Here is a 17,905-nt window from a genome sequence, read left to right on the forward strand (position 1 = left end):
ATAATATTATTATTGTATCCACATTTCCAGGCACATTTCAGCCTGATTGCCTACCAAAGCTAAGCCAGTGCACTTGGGTTTAAGGCACTTTAACTTCAGTATGCTTAACTGGATTATTGCCAAATACTGGGTCTTAACCTGAGTTGTAGAAAGGTTTTTTAGACAACAGGCAGCTTAATAACTTGTAATGCCACTTCTTGTGGGCATCCGTCTAGGGAGACAATGGAAGAGTGTGCCTTTGGAGGTGAAGGCAAACCGTTGGAGAGTTACAGCGCCTGCTGTGGCTGTAGAGAATGATACGGCAGAGACATGTTTTGTTGCCACTTTTGCTATCATTTCGCTTCTACTTGTGCCTAGAGAGGACAATACCTAGACAGGGCCCTGGTGCTTTGAATAATTATTGCATAACTCATTGCTGTGAGCTCATTGGTTGTATTCAAGAGAGCCAAACAAGATGTAATTTCATTCAGACAGTTAGAAATGGTGCAAATTCCATGTTTACACGGGATTGTTATTGTGTGCCAGAACGGCTACTTCCACGGGCTGTATGTGTTGTTCATACCATTCACATTTCTTTTCCTGACCTCTTAAGTGACTAGGTACAAAAAATGATAAGGATCTGGGTAGAATTTGATTGAATTTGCTATTGAACTAACCAATTATTGTGTTCCTTTTTTCTCCATGCACCATGCTGATGAGTAATGTGTTTTTCTCTCAACACTGCAAAACACAGCATGGAATTTTAAATATTTCTGGTGTCCCTAATGTGGCCCATACTGCACTGCTTTCAAAATCTGTATCGTTGGCTTGCATTTATTGTTTTCTCTTAGCCACTCACATCACCACTCATAGCAGTCCCTAAATACAACTGTAGAATGTGGCATTGGGATGAGAGCTGCGTCTCCTACGTTTAAGCTTACTCCCTTAACCGCCTCAGAACATAGAAACAGGAACACCACAGTATCTCACATTTCCAATGAACATATTTGGAACTGGTCCTTCCAAATATCAAAACCATATGGAATGAGTTTCTTAAAGTCCAAGCATTATTGTTATTATCCATCATTTCATGTTCGGCAAAACGTACAAACCAAGGAATGTATGTATATGCCCAGGCGTGCAAGAGATCCTATCTTCCCTTTTCTTATGCTGCTTGAAAATTGCTGGAGCCCTTGGGATGGGGCTGCTTCTTCTATCAACCATCTCACGCCTCACTCCGGACTATTTATGGCCCTTAAAAGCTGGTACTGCAGCTTCTTTATCCTCATTATTCCACCCCCCCTCCGTAGGTCTGGGTCTATTCTTGAGGGGAAGTGCCTTCATCTTGGCCCGGCCGCATAGCTGGGTCTAGAGTAAAGACCACCATTTTAATTTCCCACTGTGCTCCCGAGTCATGCTGCATTGGGGCACTGTGGCACATGTCAGTGGTGGCTAGACCCAGCCAGCTGCAGTGGCGTGTGATCAGCGGACTAGGAGCACTAGGCTTGTCCTCTAAATGTCCCCAGTAAATTAGAGTATTAAAGTATTGAAGCTTGGAAGCTTTCACCCAGCTTCGGGATGGAGGCACGATGCTCTGACAGGGTCCAAGTGGGACCCACTACTTTGGGAAGGAGGCAGGAGGGCTCCAACATCCTGTCAGAGGCCTGGTGCCTCCTTCCCAAAGCCTGGGTAGCTTCTGTCTGGCTTAGGGAGGGAGGAGCGATGCTCACATGCAGGACGTCAGGACGTCACAACTCCCCCCATCACCCTTGCAAGCTGGCGTTTCTGGCCCTAACTGTTCCCCTATGAAAAATTTCAGTGCACCCTACTGGCCAGTTGTTATTCTTGGAATGCCAGGTTAAGTTAAGGGGAGCCCAAGGCAGGGTCAACAATGGCCCTAGCGGAGTCCTGGCATTTTCCTAAGGTTTCTGGTGCCAGCACTGCTGCCATTAATAATGTTGTTGTTTAGTCGTTTAGTCGTGTCTGACTCTTCGTGACCCCATGGACCAGAGCACGGCAGGCACTCCTGTCTTGCACTGCCTCCCACAGTTTGGTCAAACTCATGTTCGTAGCTTCAAGAACTCTGTCCAACCATCTCGTCCTCTGTCATCCCCTTCTCCTAGTGCCCTCCATCTTTCCCAACATCAGGGTCTTTTCCAGGGAGTCTTCTCTTCTCATGAGGTGGCCAAAGTATTGGAGCCTCAGCTTCACGATCTGTCTTTCCAGTGAGCACTCAGGGCTGATTTCCTTCAGAATGGATAGGTTTGATCTTCTTGCAGTCCATGGGACTCTCAAGAGTCTCCTCCAGCACCATAATTCAAAAGCATCAATTCTTTGGCAATCAGCCCTTTTTATGGTCCAGCTCTCACCAGCTCTCACTTCCATACATCACTACTGGGAAAACCATAGCTTTAACTATACGGACCTTTGTCGGCAAAGTGATGTCTCTGCTTTTTAAGATGCTGTCTAGGTTTGTCATTGCTTTTCTCCCAAGAAGCAGGCGTCTTTTAATTTCGTGACTGCTGTCACCATCTGCAGTGATCAAGGAGCCCAAGAAAGTAAAATCTCTCACTACCTCCATTTCTTCCCCTTCTATTTGCCAGGAGGTGATTAATAATACAGTTGGCCATTAATAATACAGTTCAGCAAAATCTAGGGGGGGGGGATGGGGACAAAAATAGTCTATGAAAATCACATACCACTTTATTCTGTGCACATTTGCCCCCAGGTGAATAAAAATATTTTCTGTTCCATTCACTGTTACTTATTCTCACTACTTTTGTATGCAAAGAAGCAATATTCTAAAGTCTGTATTCAAAGATTATGCTTGCTTTCTTAAAGGAAAAATACTGCAAAAGACCATGAAGCACCATCATTTTACAGATTAACATAGCACTTTGAAATGAATATAAGTGAAATTGTTTTTCTTGGCAGCTGAAAACATTTGCATCCTGCGGATCTGGATCTATATGGTGTGTATTCCACTGACAGCAAATGTTTCTTCATAATTCCTTGGGTTTCTATCTCTCTTCGCCTCCCCCCCCCATATTATGTTATTATTAACACCTAAAGGGCCCCAAAGTAAAGTTCTCCATTATGTATGAAATATAAGCAGCTGGCAGCAACATATCGAATGTCTCTTTGTGCTAGAAGAGTTTTGCCATCTTTATAGTGGTTATCAGCTGAAAACAGTATAAAGCAACTGTCATTCTATCAAAGATTTCCAGAGGCACAAAGCAGCCAGTTTAGCTTGAAAACTTCCCCAAGATTCCTTCCACTCATGTAGTCAATAAAACCTTTTATTTTACTGTTTATCTGACATGAAATTCATAGCAGAGCTGCCTTGCCAGCAGATTCAGTTTATCAAAGACATATCATGGACTGATACCTCATCAAAGAAAAGCATTGTCTAATGCACTGGTCCCAATCTGCAGCGCGAGTAGGCCAACCCATCCGACTGATGCAGAACAGATGTTGGACTGTCGATTTTGACAGTGCTGATCTTCTGTTTGGGAGGGCTAGAGACCTCATTCCAAGTTCCCATGAGAAGAAAGGAGATTTCTCCAAGTTGCTCTTATCGGCTTGAAAAGATAAATTACATTATGGGTGCCCTAAGTCTTATTGGAGGAGATCTACCGTACCCATTTCCATCTCAATATAGAGACTGGTTTGGGGTGCTGGATGTTTATGCATACATCAAGCTACTGTGGAGAGAGGTTTGCCAATTGTATTATTGAGCTAAATCTGATCCTATGGTTTGCATTACCTGCATTGTATAATTCTGATTTTGTGGCTTAGCCACACACACACACCCAATATCCCTGGGATGTCTTGCTTAAAATGCTTTTTTCTTTGCCTCTCTCTGTGTGTCAAAGTGGAATGTAAGCAAAAGGAACAGGATGCCCAGCTTGCTATCAAGGCCGGATGGCTGGCCTTGTCTGACACTATCAGTCTGACGCACAGAACAGTCAGGGATTCAAGCCCCCACTCAAGGCTGGGTGAGGATGCTACCGGGGTAGCATGAGTCAGCATGTGTTTATGCACAGGACCGGACACGAATCTTCCTTATATGTACTTGTGACCCCCTTTGTGTTTATGAGAAGGATACGGATTTTCCTTATATGGATTTGTAACCTGTGACCCCCTTGCGTGCGCACATTTACAGAGGAGGGGGAAAGGAGCCCAAGAAGTGTATAAGAAGCTTTGCAAATTTGTGTTTCTTTACTCTTGTCGTGGAGCTGACCACCAAGAGTCTCTTAAATTTAAGAATTAAATTCTTTCTCTGAATTCAACCCCCGGTGTCATTATTGGCTGTCTCTGTCCCTGCCTGGGCGCAACTTAAAGGACCCTTAGTAGCTAATAAGGCTACACTACCTCCTCAAAAAGGGCTTTTGTGCCCATTTTACTTAGCAGATAAGTTTTCAACATATGCTCCTTGCAACATATGCTCCACAATGTTTCAAGGGATGTATGTATTATATGTGTAGTAAAACCAGCACCATTTCTTCAATCATTTTGAAGTGCCTTTTGAGCAACGGCGTCCATGCCAAAGAAATGACAAAATATTTAATAAACACAGTGAGTTGATTGGTTTTGGCAGGAATTTGAGGAATGAGCTGCCATCATGCCATAAAGGAGCGCCCAAAAAGAAGAGATAATTATTATTCATTCTTTCTATTCTATTCTATTCTAAGTGCCACATATTGTCCCACAAAATAAAGAAATCAGTGTAACAAAGGAAACACTATCATAAACATGAAATGCTGTAATTTCTTTCTCAGGAAGGCTGTCACTTCTCAGCATATTTACTTGAAAGCAATCCCGATTAAAAGTAGTAGGACTTAATTAGGATGGACAGGACAGGAGCCTGCCAGGACTATTTTTTAAGGAGTGAGGGAGAGAGAGAGAGAGAGAGAGAGAGAGAGAGAGAGAGAGAGAGAGAGAGAGAGAGAGAGATTAAACATCCTTGGACCTGCTGACATTAAGGATTGTTTCCTCTCATACAAATCCTCCCAAACATTCAGCATCATAGGCTCCACTTCATGGGTTCTACCAACCATGCAATTTGGCAAGTACAGTGGTGCCTCGCTAGACAAATTTAATTTGTTCCACGGGTCTTTTCTTATAATGAAAAATTCGTCGAGCGAATCCCATAGGAATGCATTGAATTTTTTTTAATCTTTTTTTGCCCATAGGAACGCATTAATTGAATTTCAATGCATTCCTATGGGAAACCGCGATTCGCTAGACGAATTTTTCGTAAAACAAATTCGCCTAGCGAGGCAACCTCCACTAGAAAAAAACTTTCGTTAAGCGGAAATTTCATTAAGCAGGGCATTCGTTAAGCGAGGCACCACTGTAGGTACAAGAGACAGTGCTTTTTCCTTGATGGTGTCTTTAGAGCCATATCTAAAGAGGCCTGCAGTGGACACATCACTGCTCAAGTTTCATCACATGGTAGAGTCCTAGCTTTTTTATTTTCATTGTTGTTCCTTGTCTTTGCTGATGATACTGTAGTCTTGGGGAATTGGAAGTGCTTTGCAATATTTTATTTATGATAGGCTGCATCCATAGGGTTGTATCCAATGTTAGTCCTGCTCGGAGTAGACCTGTTGAAATTAATGGACATGACTAGATGACCGTCACAGACTACAGTTCTATGGTTAAGAGTCTTGTGGCACAATAAAGGGAACTACCTTAGGTTAATTAATTTCATTTGGGTCTAATCCATGTTGGGTGCAACCCAGAGTTCCTTCTGCCAGTAGCAGCAGATGGAACAAGCTTGTTTTCTGCTGCTCCACAGGGTAGGACCCAAACCACTGGACTCAAATTCCAAGAAAGAAGGTTCTGACTAAAGATTAGGAAGAACTTTCTGGTGGTAAGAGCTGTTTGAGAGTGGAGCAGACTACCTCAGACTCTGCTTCATTGGTGGTTTTTAAAGAGAAGTTGGATGGTCCTCTGTCAGCTGCAATTCTTCATTACAGCGGGTTGTACTAGATGAACATTGGGACCCATTCCAACTCAACCGTGCTATGATTATATTTCAAAGAGGCCAATGTCTTATTTGCCAAAAACTCTAAGTATTTCTTTCCTTCACCCAAAGAGGAAATATTAAAGAAAATAGCAGTGTTCATTTCAAGAGGTAAATAAGATTCTGTGAGAAAGATGTTCATTTTCACACAGTAAACACGACACAATGAAATTAGTATGAATGGGTGGGGTGGGGTGGCACCCTCTCTTTTCAACCTGAAAAACCTCTCATCTCTACTTAGCCCAAGTTGAGCTTCAAGAAAAATATTCTTTAGGCAGTTACTGGAACATAAACCACTGGTGTTTTCTGACGGGAAACATAAGTGTCTGTAAAAGATGCCTTTAAAATGCATGAACATCTGGAACACTGCTAATTGCAAACAGAATGCTACATAAAACTTAGAATCAAAGAGTTTCTTTGACTCATGTGTCTTCCATAGAAAGAATTCCATTTATTCTGAAACTCACATGTTGAAATAATTGATAACATGTTGACTGATTTACCAGAATCAACCTCATATGTATTAGAGCAGAACAATGAACACCATGGTTTCTCAACAGTGACAACCGATGGCAGGATCTTCCAGAACATTTAATAGCAGGAACTCATAGGGTGATAATTTCCACTAATACCAGCAGGTGAGCCACATCAGCTTCAGCTAGCAGGGTTACTGCCTTTCTGGTGCAGAAAAACAAACAAGCGCTATAGGATGAAACAGAGGAGAAACAAACCATACTAGATGTGTCTGTACTAGGTTGTCTTCAGTTGTGGTACCTAAACCATCTAATAGTTTAGTCTTTCTACAGAGGTTTATCAGCACAAGAATCCTCTGCTTTGCTCATTTTTTAAATGGTTCATAAGATTACTAAACATTGTAGGGAGACCTACATTGGCTCCCAGTACGTTTCCGAGCACAATTCAAAGTGTTGGTGCTGACCTTTAAAGCCCTAAATGGCCTCGGTCCAGTATACCTGAAGGAGCTTCTCCACCCCCATCGTTCTGCCTGGACACTGAGGTCCAGCGCCGAGGGTCTTCTGGCAGTTCCCTCACTACGAGAAGCCAAGTTACAGGGAACCAGGCAGAGGGCTTTCTCGGTAGTGGCACCCACCCTGTGGAATGCCCTCCCACCAGAGGTCAAAGAAAACAACAATTACCAGACCTTTAGAAGGCATCTCAAGGCAGCCCTGTTTAGGGAAGCTTTTAATGTTTGATTTCTGTATTTTAATGTTTTGTTGGAAGCTGCCCAGAGTGGCTGGGGGAACCCGGCCAGATGGGCAGGGTATAAATAATAAATTATTATTATTGTTATTGTTATTGTTATTATTAGTTGAGTCTTTGCTCTCTCTCATTTTTAGTCTGCTTTTGATAAAAATGCCATCCCTAAATGCATCATTAAAAACCATAACGGCATCTTTATTTATGTTAATTTTTATTGTGAGATTTCTGTTTACATTGTGCTGTCATTTATATATTTCTTAGTAAGCAGCCTTGAGTCTGATTTTATCCTAGAAAGGTGGGATTATAAATATTGCCCAATTCTATAAACAAACCTTTAAGTGTGACCAGATGGCTTCTTATCGTCCAATAAGAAGAGGTAAGTAATGCACAAACTGAATCCTGTTTTTCACACTGAAAACTGCTATAAAGGAGTAATCAAATTAAAATATTTCTTTCTACTTCATATTCTGAGCATGCCTTGCCGCTGCTTCCAAAGGCTTGAAACTCGTTTTAGAATCTTTGTAAAGCGGCTGTATCACAGGTTTTTCCCAAAGTGCCTAAATTCTGTATGAATTATATAGCTTCGGGGATGACAACAAGTGATTCACATACTCCTAAACACATCAACAGGAAGCCCAATTAGAGAAAAGTTGACAATCTACTATTTGTATTTGCATTGAGAGGAATTCCTGAATAGCAATATCACAGCTGTTTTCAACAAAATGCACTTCAAATCTAAGAAAAAATTCATGTGTAGAAACACATGAAGAACAAAATAAAACAGCAGAGCAAACTATTCGTCAATGAATAAAAGGATAGACCCAGAAAACTTATTTCTTTGAGAATCATCTATATGCAGGTAAAATAGTTCATGTCAGGTAAGAAGCATTGTGGACAAACAGGGTCTACCACCACAAGCCACATTGATCCATGTGGCTCAGGCAGAATTTGCGGTGGGTAGGAAGGGGCAAGTGTTCTCATTGAGGTGCACAGCAATGCCTTTTCTCACCAAAGGCTTGGGACTTGACAAGTACCAGGATCCATGGTGGGAAAAGGCACTCCATTTCCTACCAAGGAGAGAGCCCTGTGGGGCCTCATCTTTAGAGGTAAATGATACACGGAGCTTCGGTTCTTACCAGGGCATTTGTTCTGGGCCCACTGCTAACGTTAAAAGACCTTGAGCTTTACGATCACGTCTCTTTGCAGCTGCAGCTATCGCCCTGTCTGCTGCTGAAGCGTCTTCAGCAGCCTCTACAGGAGCTGTCTGTGTACAGTCCCATAACTCTTTAGCTTGCAGCCAGACCTTCACCCTGGCCTTCCAGTCCTGCCAATTTTTCCCATTCAGCCTTGCAAAGGGGACTGTAAAACTTTCCTGGGGCTCTGCCATCCTCCCTGGGGCTTAGGCAAGGTAGGTACACTCTTGTAGACTGCTTGCTTCCCAACTAATGAGGTGGCTCCGGCAGGCGTCTTCCAGCGAGTTCAAAACTGCACAGTGCCTCTTTAAAACTTTCAGCACATTGCAGGACTCAAGCTGCTTTCTTTTGCTTTCCCCTTTGCTGGCAGCCTCTTCTTGGCTTCGCTCCAGTCCTTTCATAAATCACTCTGGACTTCAATCCTTATCTCCTTTCACGCACTGACCATAACCTGTCCATAAGCTTTAATTAGCTTGTGTTTAAGTAAACAAAGTTACCGGTCCAGTCGCGCTTCCGGACGTAAATCTTCCCTTTCAGCAGAGCGTTTTAGCACAGCGGCAAAGAGTAAGGTGAGTCAGCACAGCGTTCCTCAACCGCTGTTCCGTGGCACACTATTGTGCCGCGAGACGCTGGCTGGTGTGCCGCGATGTGCGGCGACGAGAAGGGCGATTTGCATTGTCACGTGCCTGGCGGCCACCAATAGCCAGCGCTGGCCCGCTGGAAAGCAATATTTCTCCTCCTCTTTCCCAAAGCTCAGTGCAAACGAGCCTGGCGGCCGCCAATACACAACACTGACCCGCCGGAAAGCAATATTTGGCAAGTGTTTCTTACAGTCATAATTATAATATAGGGCGACACAGAGTTAATTTTTTAAACTTTTTTAATGGTGGTGTGCCTCGTGATTTTTTTCATGGAACAAGTGTGCCATGGCCCAAAAAAGGTTGAGAAACACTGAGTCAGCAAGAGTTAATTCAGGAACTCTGGAGCAGGTTGCAAACTCAAAAGGCTTTATTTAAAGAAACGTAGCCAGGAGATAAGGCAGACATTCTTCATCTCTGGCCAAGTAAAAACTTAAACAAAACTGTGCCTCAGTGCACAAACTTGAGGCATCACTCCTACACACAGCAATCAAAACTAATAGATAACGCTACTGAGAGAAAAAACGCTCCTAAGAGAAAGAACGCTTGCAAGGAACTGACTATTTATACAGGCTGTCTTACATTCCCGGATGTTTAATTAAGCTCAGCTGCTCAGTGTTCAGAGCGATTAGTGTAACTTAACCCTTTAATACCAACAAGCACGTTCCTAGTTTTCTGTTTCCTTGTAAAGCACAAGAGGTCTAGCCCAGGCAGTTCATTGATTTCAAGTGGGGAGATTTAATCACATGCTTCATCACCCATTGGCATCAATGGTACTTCAAATTTATCCGATCCTAATGGAATGATCATTACGTACCGGTAGAAAATAAAGCAGGATTCTTGGACATGTCTCAGCCAGCCTCAAGCACTTTTAAGTACTGTGGATGTTGCATGTGCAAGCCATGAGTCAAAAAAAGGCCCAGGAAGAGAGCAAGACTGGGTCACAGCCTGATTGGAAAGTGCCCTCCAAGTACGGGTAAAATCACAGCAAGTATAGATGCGAATATAAGGGGGGGGGCAGAAAATAGCAGCATTACAAACCTAATCAAGAGCGTAGCTAGAGCACTCTGGTATTTTAAAATATCCCAGAGCAGCTCAGACTGGTAAACGCATTGCATATTTTGATGCATGCATATAAATAACGCTCAGCTGAACATTTTCAGGTGTGAGGAAAGGGGTGATCATTGTGTAATATTTTGCCGGGATGGAAAGGTCACTGTTTAAGGGAAACAAATGTAATCCTCAGACACCATTTCTCATTGTAAGTGCTATTTTCCCTTTAGGTTTAACCAAGATGGCTTACTGAGGTCAGGAAAACTGAACTGATATTTTTACTTTCAAAGTGCTTCTCTTCTCTCCTCCCTCTCCCTCTCTACCACTTCAAATACATTCTTTATAATGGAATAGAGGAAGAAAACTGTTTCAAAGCAAAAGGATGTTTATTGTACAGTATTTAAAAGGGACTAAGATATATCATAAAAGACTGTACCAAAAATAAAAGGGAAAATGCACACATCACAACTTCATTTTGCAGGTTTTCATTTGTACACACACACACCCCCTTGTGATGATCTTGGCATTTCCAAAATACATTTGTAAGGTGTGAGCAAGTGAAGCTTTATAAAACACAAACAAACATTTTCATTGCTATCACAGTTTATGCTCCTGTAGTTCCAGGATATAGCAGGAAAATGGATAGCTTTTTTTATTGTTGCTGTTTCAAGAACTGGCATCAGAGGTCACGATGATGAGAAAACATACCTGAGAGAGGAAAGGTCACTTCTAGGATTATATTTCTCTCCGGATAATATGTAGCCGGTGGGCTTCAAAGTGTTACTTAATTTCACAGGCCACAAATCTCAGTATAAATTGTGAGGCCCTGCTACTACTTCTGCTGCTGACAACATTGTAATGAAGCAGAGTCGAGGAAGTAGTGTTCCAATGTTTTGGACGACAGCAACTTCTCACTTGTATTTACAATGGTGGGGGTTTAAATGTGAAGCGATTTGAATAGCTTGAATTCTAAAACACCAGGTGTAATTTCCCTCTGGGGAAAAAAATAAATTGGACGCGCAAATACCTCTTCAAGTTTTCAGTGCCCATGTTTTCCTACACACTGAAACAAATAAGGTCAATATGAAGCTGAAAAGGGAGCACAAGCTTACATTTTATCCATTTTCAGTTCATGATCCAAAATTAAGCCATCAAATTTGGATGAATGTACCCCTTTCAGCTTTCCATTAACCTTGTCTGTTTCAGTGCAGGAATGCACTTTCAAGGTCAATGGAAAACTCGAAATGGTGCATAAGGCTGTTTTCAAATAATATGTATTAGTAAGCTGTGGGCTTTGCTTGCTTGCTTGTTTGTTTGTTTGTTTGTTTGTTTGTTTGTTTGTTTAACAGGATCCAAAGAGATATCTGTTGCTCACTAAAGGACACTGTTACATCAACACCATCCACTTAAAGCACTGTAACAGTCCAGGGAATTAGTTTTTTAAGGGTGCTGATAGTTGTTAGAGCTACAATTCTCAGCACCCTTAACAAATTACAGTATTCCTTGGATTCCTTCCTTGCTCTACATCAGGGGTCTGACATATTCTGAGCAAATGAAGATGAAGGCACCTGCAGCCTCCTCACCTGAGACTTGTCTTCGGAGCCCTAAATAGTGTTTTTGAAATGCGTTTTGAAAAGTAAAACACCAAGAGATGCCAGAGTCTGCCGTGGTGGGCTCTCTGGGGCCATAGGCCCAGGCATTTGCCCAATCGTGCAAATAACTGGTGCTAGATCTTTTATGGGACCAGCCACATAGCATGAGCTCCCCACCTCTGGGGTGGGCGCACATGCACCGGGGGGGGCATGCCCCAGGAGCGAGGCGTGGAGGGTGAAGGATCCCACCATGGCACCCAAACCCTCGTTGCCAACAGCACCAGAGCAACCCCACTTTGCACTGGAGGCAAGCATGGTTCTGCTGCACCTCCTGCCAGCCTGGGGGGGGGGAGCCCGGCCAGCCAACGCAGCACTTGGCAGGAAGGAACCAGGTGCCTCCACACCAGTGCCCCCAGTGTGGCCCAGCCTGGTGCTCCTCCCCATGAACTTTGGTTCCTCCTATGTCAGGAGAGGAGGGCTAGGCCACGCTGCCCTGGGGTGCCTGCTCGGGATGCCTGTTTCAGGCCCACTCAAAAATCTGCGCTGGGACCCCCACACACGCTGGCACACACACACCCCACGCTATGCCCCTTATAGTTTTTAATTCTATTAATGTTCAATTGTGGGTTTTTTAATGATTAAAATATTTTAGCTGGTCTTATTTTACCTGTAAGCCTTGAGTCCCTGTCAGGGGCAAAGGGGGGGTGTATATATATATATATATATATATATATATATATATATATATATATATATATATATACTGTAAATAGGTGGTGGTGGTGGTGTTGATGATGATGATGATAACAGGAGCATAGGCTCCTGGGGTGTGTTTCTACCTGGAATCCTGATGCAGAATGTTTTCAGAGGTTTTGAAGACCAACTACAAGTTAGACACTATTTAGTGGCGCCTTTATAATAATAATACGCCACTCATCTGGCCAGGCCTCCCCAGCCACTCTGGGCAGCTCCCAACAGGATATTAAAAACATGATAAAACATCAAAGGTAAAAAAAAAAAATCCCAATGCAGGGCTGCCTTCAGATGTTTTCTAAAAGTCAAATAGTTGTTTATTTCCTTGACATCTGGTGGGAGGGCGTTCCACAGGGAGGGCACCACTGCTGAGAAGGCCCTCTGCCTGGTTCCCTGTAAACTCACTTCTCGCAGGGAGGGAACCACCAGAAGGCCCTTGGAGCTGGACCTCAGTGTCTGGGCTGAACGATGGGGGTGGAGACACTCCTTCAGGTATACTGGACCGAGGCCGTTTAGGGCTTTAAAGGTCAACACCAACACTTTGAATTGTGCTCGGAAGCATACTGGGAGCCAATGGATACTGTGGGGTTCTTTTTCCTTAAAATGCCAGATGGGGATCCTGATCAAAATCAGTTCTACGGGGTGGAGGGTAGGGGGGATTTAAGTGTTCGCCACCTGTTGCGGTTTCGATCAAAATCAGGTCTCACACAGCTCCAGTTTGCATTGTGGGAGGACAACTTCCATTCATTGTCCATTCAGGTCCATAGGAGGGACAAAAGGTTAACATCTACTGCTCCCAGTCCAGATCAAAGGCTGTGCTGTCTATTTATTTGCCCTTTCTATACTCTTTTTGACACTTGTTGCTTATCAAAACAGCCACTCCACTTGTGCATTCCCCCATTCTCTAGTCATGGAGAAACGTCTCACACTGCATGATTCCTATCAGTGTCTGTTCATGCACACAGACCTGGCGCTGTGCTAAGTTTGGTTCCTGAGTAAGTTGCTTTCTGTCCTCTTCTTTGGCTGAAGTGGTTGCCAGTCTGGACTCTCCATTGATTCCTTTGGCATTACTTACTCAGAAGAGCTTTTCTGCTGTCTCCTCTTAATGCCAGGAGGGAATAAGCAATGTTGCATTAAGGATCAATAGTATGTCTGCTAATCTGGTCACTCCTCTAGTCCGACCTCAACACTCCCATTCTTTTCCCTCCCTTAACCATCACAGTTGCAATGGCATATTTACACTGATAAAACAGTCACATCATTACTACACTATCATAATTTAGAATTTTAGCTGCCAAATGGGATTTAGGTGCAATCCTATCCTCATCTAGGCACCATAATTCACAATTCAGCATATAGCTTGCACTATTAGCCTGTTGGGGAGAAGCAAGCGAGAGCTAGTAATTGCTGATTCCACCAGGTACTTAAACATATGCAGAGCCTATTTGGTTCAAATGCACTAAAGCAGAAAGGCATTGTAGATCTTCTTGCAAGGTACTATAAAATAAATGTTTCAAGCACTATTAATTATACTTGGCTAAAATTGAACTGTCACAAACCATGAGACACTCACAAGAAAAATAAAAACTACAAAGTAAGAACCAGCCAGCCAGAAAAAAAAAGAAGGGGGAATGATTTACTGAGTTAGAAATGCATTTTAATGTGTATGCACAGACATGAAAACATAATGGGAATTTCATGATCAAAATACAACATATCGGAGATGAAAGAACAGGCAATCTCCAGCCTGCAATGTGAGCACAATGCAAAGGCACTTCAAGTTTGAGTCATCCTTCTTTAGATTCAGTGCCTATGTGTTGCTTAACTGTGCGTCTCCCCACTCCCTGCTTGCATGGTTGGGGGAGAGGCATAGGTATAACATTTAATGGAGGCTTGTGTGCCTCTCCTTTCTTTGCTCATTCAAGGGAAGAGGTATCACTAGTGACCTAAAGGCTCTGGATATGTCTGAGTATACTCCAATAATAGAGTGGTCAGCTATGCCTGGCCAAAAAAGACAACTTGCATCATCATAAACAGAGGACATGAATGGGCAGGTAGTGATTTATATATCCTCTTGTACCTCTTGTTCTGTTGTCCCAAAGAGATTTATCATATTTTGTGGTAGCCAAATACAAACCTCTCCCCATATCTAGAGCTTGTGCAGATCCCCACTGGGGGAGCTGCAAAATATATCTATCAAACATCAGGAAGACAGAGGAAGGGGAGCATAAGGCATTCACACATCCTGTTTCTTTCATTTCAGGATAACATTCAAAGCTGCTGGTGGTGGTAGTACAAATTTCATTTTTGCAGGTTACTATCAGATTCCAAATGTATTCAGTGCCAATACTTTGCTGTAATCTACAGGAAAGCAATTTTATTTCTATGAGGATGATTTGCACTGTTAAAATAGAATTTATCAAATGGTTGTTTTAGCAGCTCGTAAGCACACACGCAGTCTCAAAAATCCCCGGTGTGATTCTTTTCTATCAAAATTCAAAATGTTAGAATTATGGAGAACAGATGCAAACTATCAAAGATTTCTGGAGTGTAAGATTTCAAGACGGCTCTCCTTTATTCAATTTCCTACAGTGCAATGTATGTTGTAAAATGCAGTGACTATGCACGGCATTTACTCATTAATAGAGCAATCCTATGCATGCCTATTCAGAAGTAAGTTCCCCAGAGCATAATGAGACTTACTTAGAGACTTATCTACTTAGAGGCAAGCTCAATTGGGTTTACTTCTGAGTTTAGAAGTACAGTGGTACCTTGGTTTACAACCACAATCCATTCCAGAGGTCCGTTTGTAAACCAAAACAGGTTGTAACCCAAGGTGCGCTTTCGCCAGTGGGACCTCCAAATAAATTTGTTTGTAATCCCCAAAAATGGCTTGTAATCCAAAAAAAGGTTGCAAACTGGGACACACATTTCTGGGTTTGACATGTTTGTAATCCAAAACATACGCAAACCAAGACGTATGCAAACCAAGGTACCACTGTATAGGATTGCACTTAAAGTAAAGATGATGTGTAGGGAAATGAATTGATTTTGTATGTAAATGTTTAAGAAATCTCTAGATATTCAGGATCCTTAGAAGAAATTATTTTTTACACTTGAGATTCTGAAGAATGTACTTAAACAAGCAAATGGTTCATATCACTGTGGGCTATTGCCCTTTATAGTCTTAAAATTGTGGGCAAGATATGGTTTGCCCTGGGTTCTTTCATTGAAAGAGGACTTGAGTCTTGTTGGAGGAGCCCCCCGAGGAGTCACATGTTAGCCGCTCCTGATATAAGACACTTCCCTCCTCTCCAGCACTTCACTACGATCTGTGGCATCCCACTTTCCACCCAGTTTAAGGCAATGCAAGTGGTACCCCGAATTCTTATGGGCTGGATCTACATTGATTTTTTAAAAACGCAATAGAAAAAAATGCTATAAAAGCTCTCAATGCAAAACTGCTCTACAACACCATATGGTGTCACATGTTTAGAACACAGTTATAACAATATAATTGATTAGCGTAGCTGAGTCCCATGATTAGAGGTGCTTGTCCAAGCCAAGAAGATCAGGCTAACCAGCCAGAAGGGAAGTGGGTTGGTTGATCTATTGGGGTTTAGATGTCTCAACATCTACTGGGATTTCCTCTGCACACCTTTACATGTGTTTAGGCAATGAAAAGAACAGGGAAGGAAAAGACAGCTACTGTCCTTGGTCTTCAAACCAAAGGTGAGTTTTCCCCAACCTGGGAGATGTAGCAGAAGGCATCCATTTTCCTATTTTCTTTTTCATATAATGTGCACTTTTTATTCATTTTGATCAGCTCTAAATAGACCCATCTTTCAGTTTCTTCTATCAGAACTCATAAGCACAGTTCTCCCTTCAATGCAGGCTTCCTTATTCTGCTTGCTTTACTCCCCAGAGATTGCTCCTGAACAGATTGCTGTTGTTCTTTCTTCACTGCAAATGCATGCTTGCGGGGTTGGATGTTGACAGTTTTTACAGGAGACGCTTCCTTGGAAAAGCTTTCTGTCGCTTCTTTTCCTTCCTCAAAGCACTTTTCCTGATCTCCATCGCCATCCCAGTGAACGGCAACTGAGAAATGTTGCCTGGCAAAGTAGATGGGCCCAGAGCCCTGATTTTAGTCTGAATGAGGCAGGAGGAGTCAGGTCAAGTCCCACTAAGATAAGACACTGGGAGCACAGAAAGTTTCAAGGTTGCTACACACATTGCAGTCAATGCCTTGCTGTCTTCTGGGGGCGTGATCTCCACAAGACTGATTTCATCCTTGGCATTTTCCCCTAGACAGACCTTCCTCAGGGACAGCTGCTGAGTGATCATAAGACCACTCCTCTGGGATATCAAACATGCAGGTTAGGTTCTCCCCGCCTAGCTGACCTCCACCAATTACTGTATACAGGTAGGCTTCTCTGATCTACAACTTTCAGCGGTGATCATACTGTCTTCCAGTTTAGAGAGGGGATCTTAAGCTTCCCAAACAAACAAAAGGACAACAAAACAATGCACAAACTGAAAGGGAGCAGTTTTTCAAAATCCTCACCTCTCTGGGTTTTGTGATGAAATTCTCCAACCATATAACATGCACTATAAAAACGCACATATTTCTTAAAATAATAACAACAAAAACATAAAACCTGCATTATATCAGGTGAAGTTGCTTGTAAAAATGTGCATATTGGGCAAGATTGCATACAAAAATGTGGAGTGACACTTGTAGTTAAATAATAATGATAATAATAATAATAATAATTTATTTTTGTTGTTGTTGTTTAGTCATTTAGTCGTGTCCGACTCTTCATGACCCCAATTTATTTATCCCCCGCCCATCTGGCTGGGTTCCCCCAGCCACTCTGGGCAGCTTCCAACAAAATATTAAAATACAGAAATCCATCAAACATTAAAAGCTTCCCTAAACAGGGCTGCCTTGAGATGTCTTCTGAAGGTCTGGTAATTGTTGTTCTCTTTGACCTCTGGTGGGAGGGCATTCCACAGGGTGGGTGCCACTACCAAGAAGGCCCTCTGCCTGGTTCCCTGCAACTTGGCTTCTCGTAGCGAGGGAACTGCCAGAAAGGCCCTTGGCGCTGGACCTCAGTGTCCGGGCAGAACGATGGGGGTGGAGACGCTTTTTCAGGTATACTGGAGCGAGGCCGTTTAGGGCTTTAAAGGTCAGCACCAACACTTTGAATTGTGCTCGGAAACGTACTGGGAGCCAATGTAGGCCTTTCAGGACCAGTGTTATGTGGTCTCGGCAGCCGCTCCCAGTCACCAGTCTAGCTGCTGCATGTTGGACTATGGTTGTAATGGAGATTTAATAGAATTGGATTAACAGAGAAGATGCAGGACCGGCAAATGGGAGGGGGGAAATCCATGGTAATTTATGGAATTATTTTTTTTTTTGCTTGATGATTGTTTGTAAATTTGCAA

General features: G+C 42.8%; 1 pseudogene; it reads right to left on the bottom strand.

Moving 5' to 3' along the window:
* Nucleotides 1-15,940: 15,940 nt before the first annotated feature.
* LOC118076974 (nucleoplasmin-like) lies at nt 15,941-17,023 on the bottom strand (annotated as a pseudogene).
* Nucleotides 17,024-17,905: the final 882 nt, after the last annotated feature.

Source organism: Zootoca vivipara, chromosome 10 (genome assembly GCF_965207765.1).
Source record: "Zootoca vivipara chromosome 10, rZooViv2.hap1.1, whole genome shotgun sequence".
NCBI classification, from domain to species: domain Eukaryota; kingdom Metazoa; phylum Chordata; class Lepidosauria; order Squamata; family Lacertidae; genus Zootoca; species Zootoca vivipara.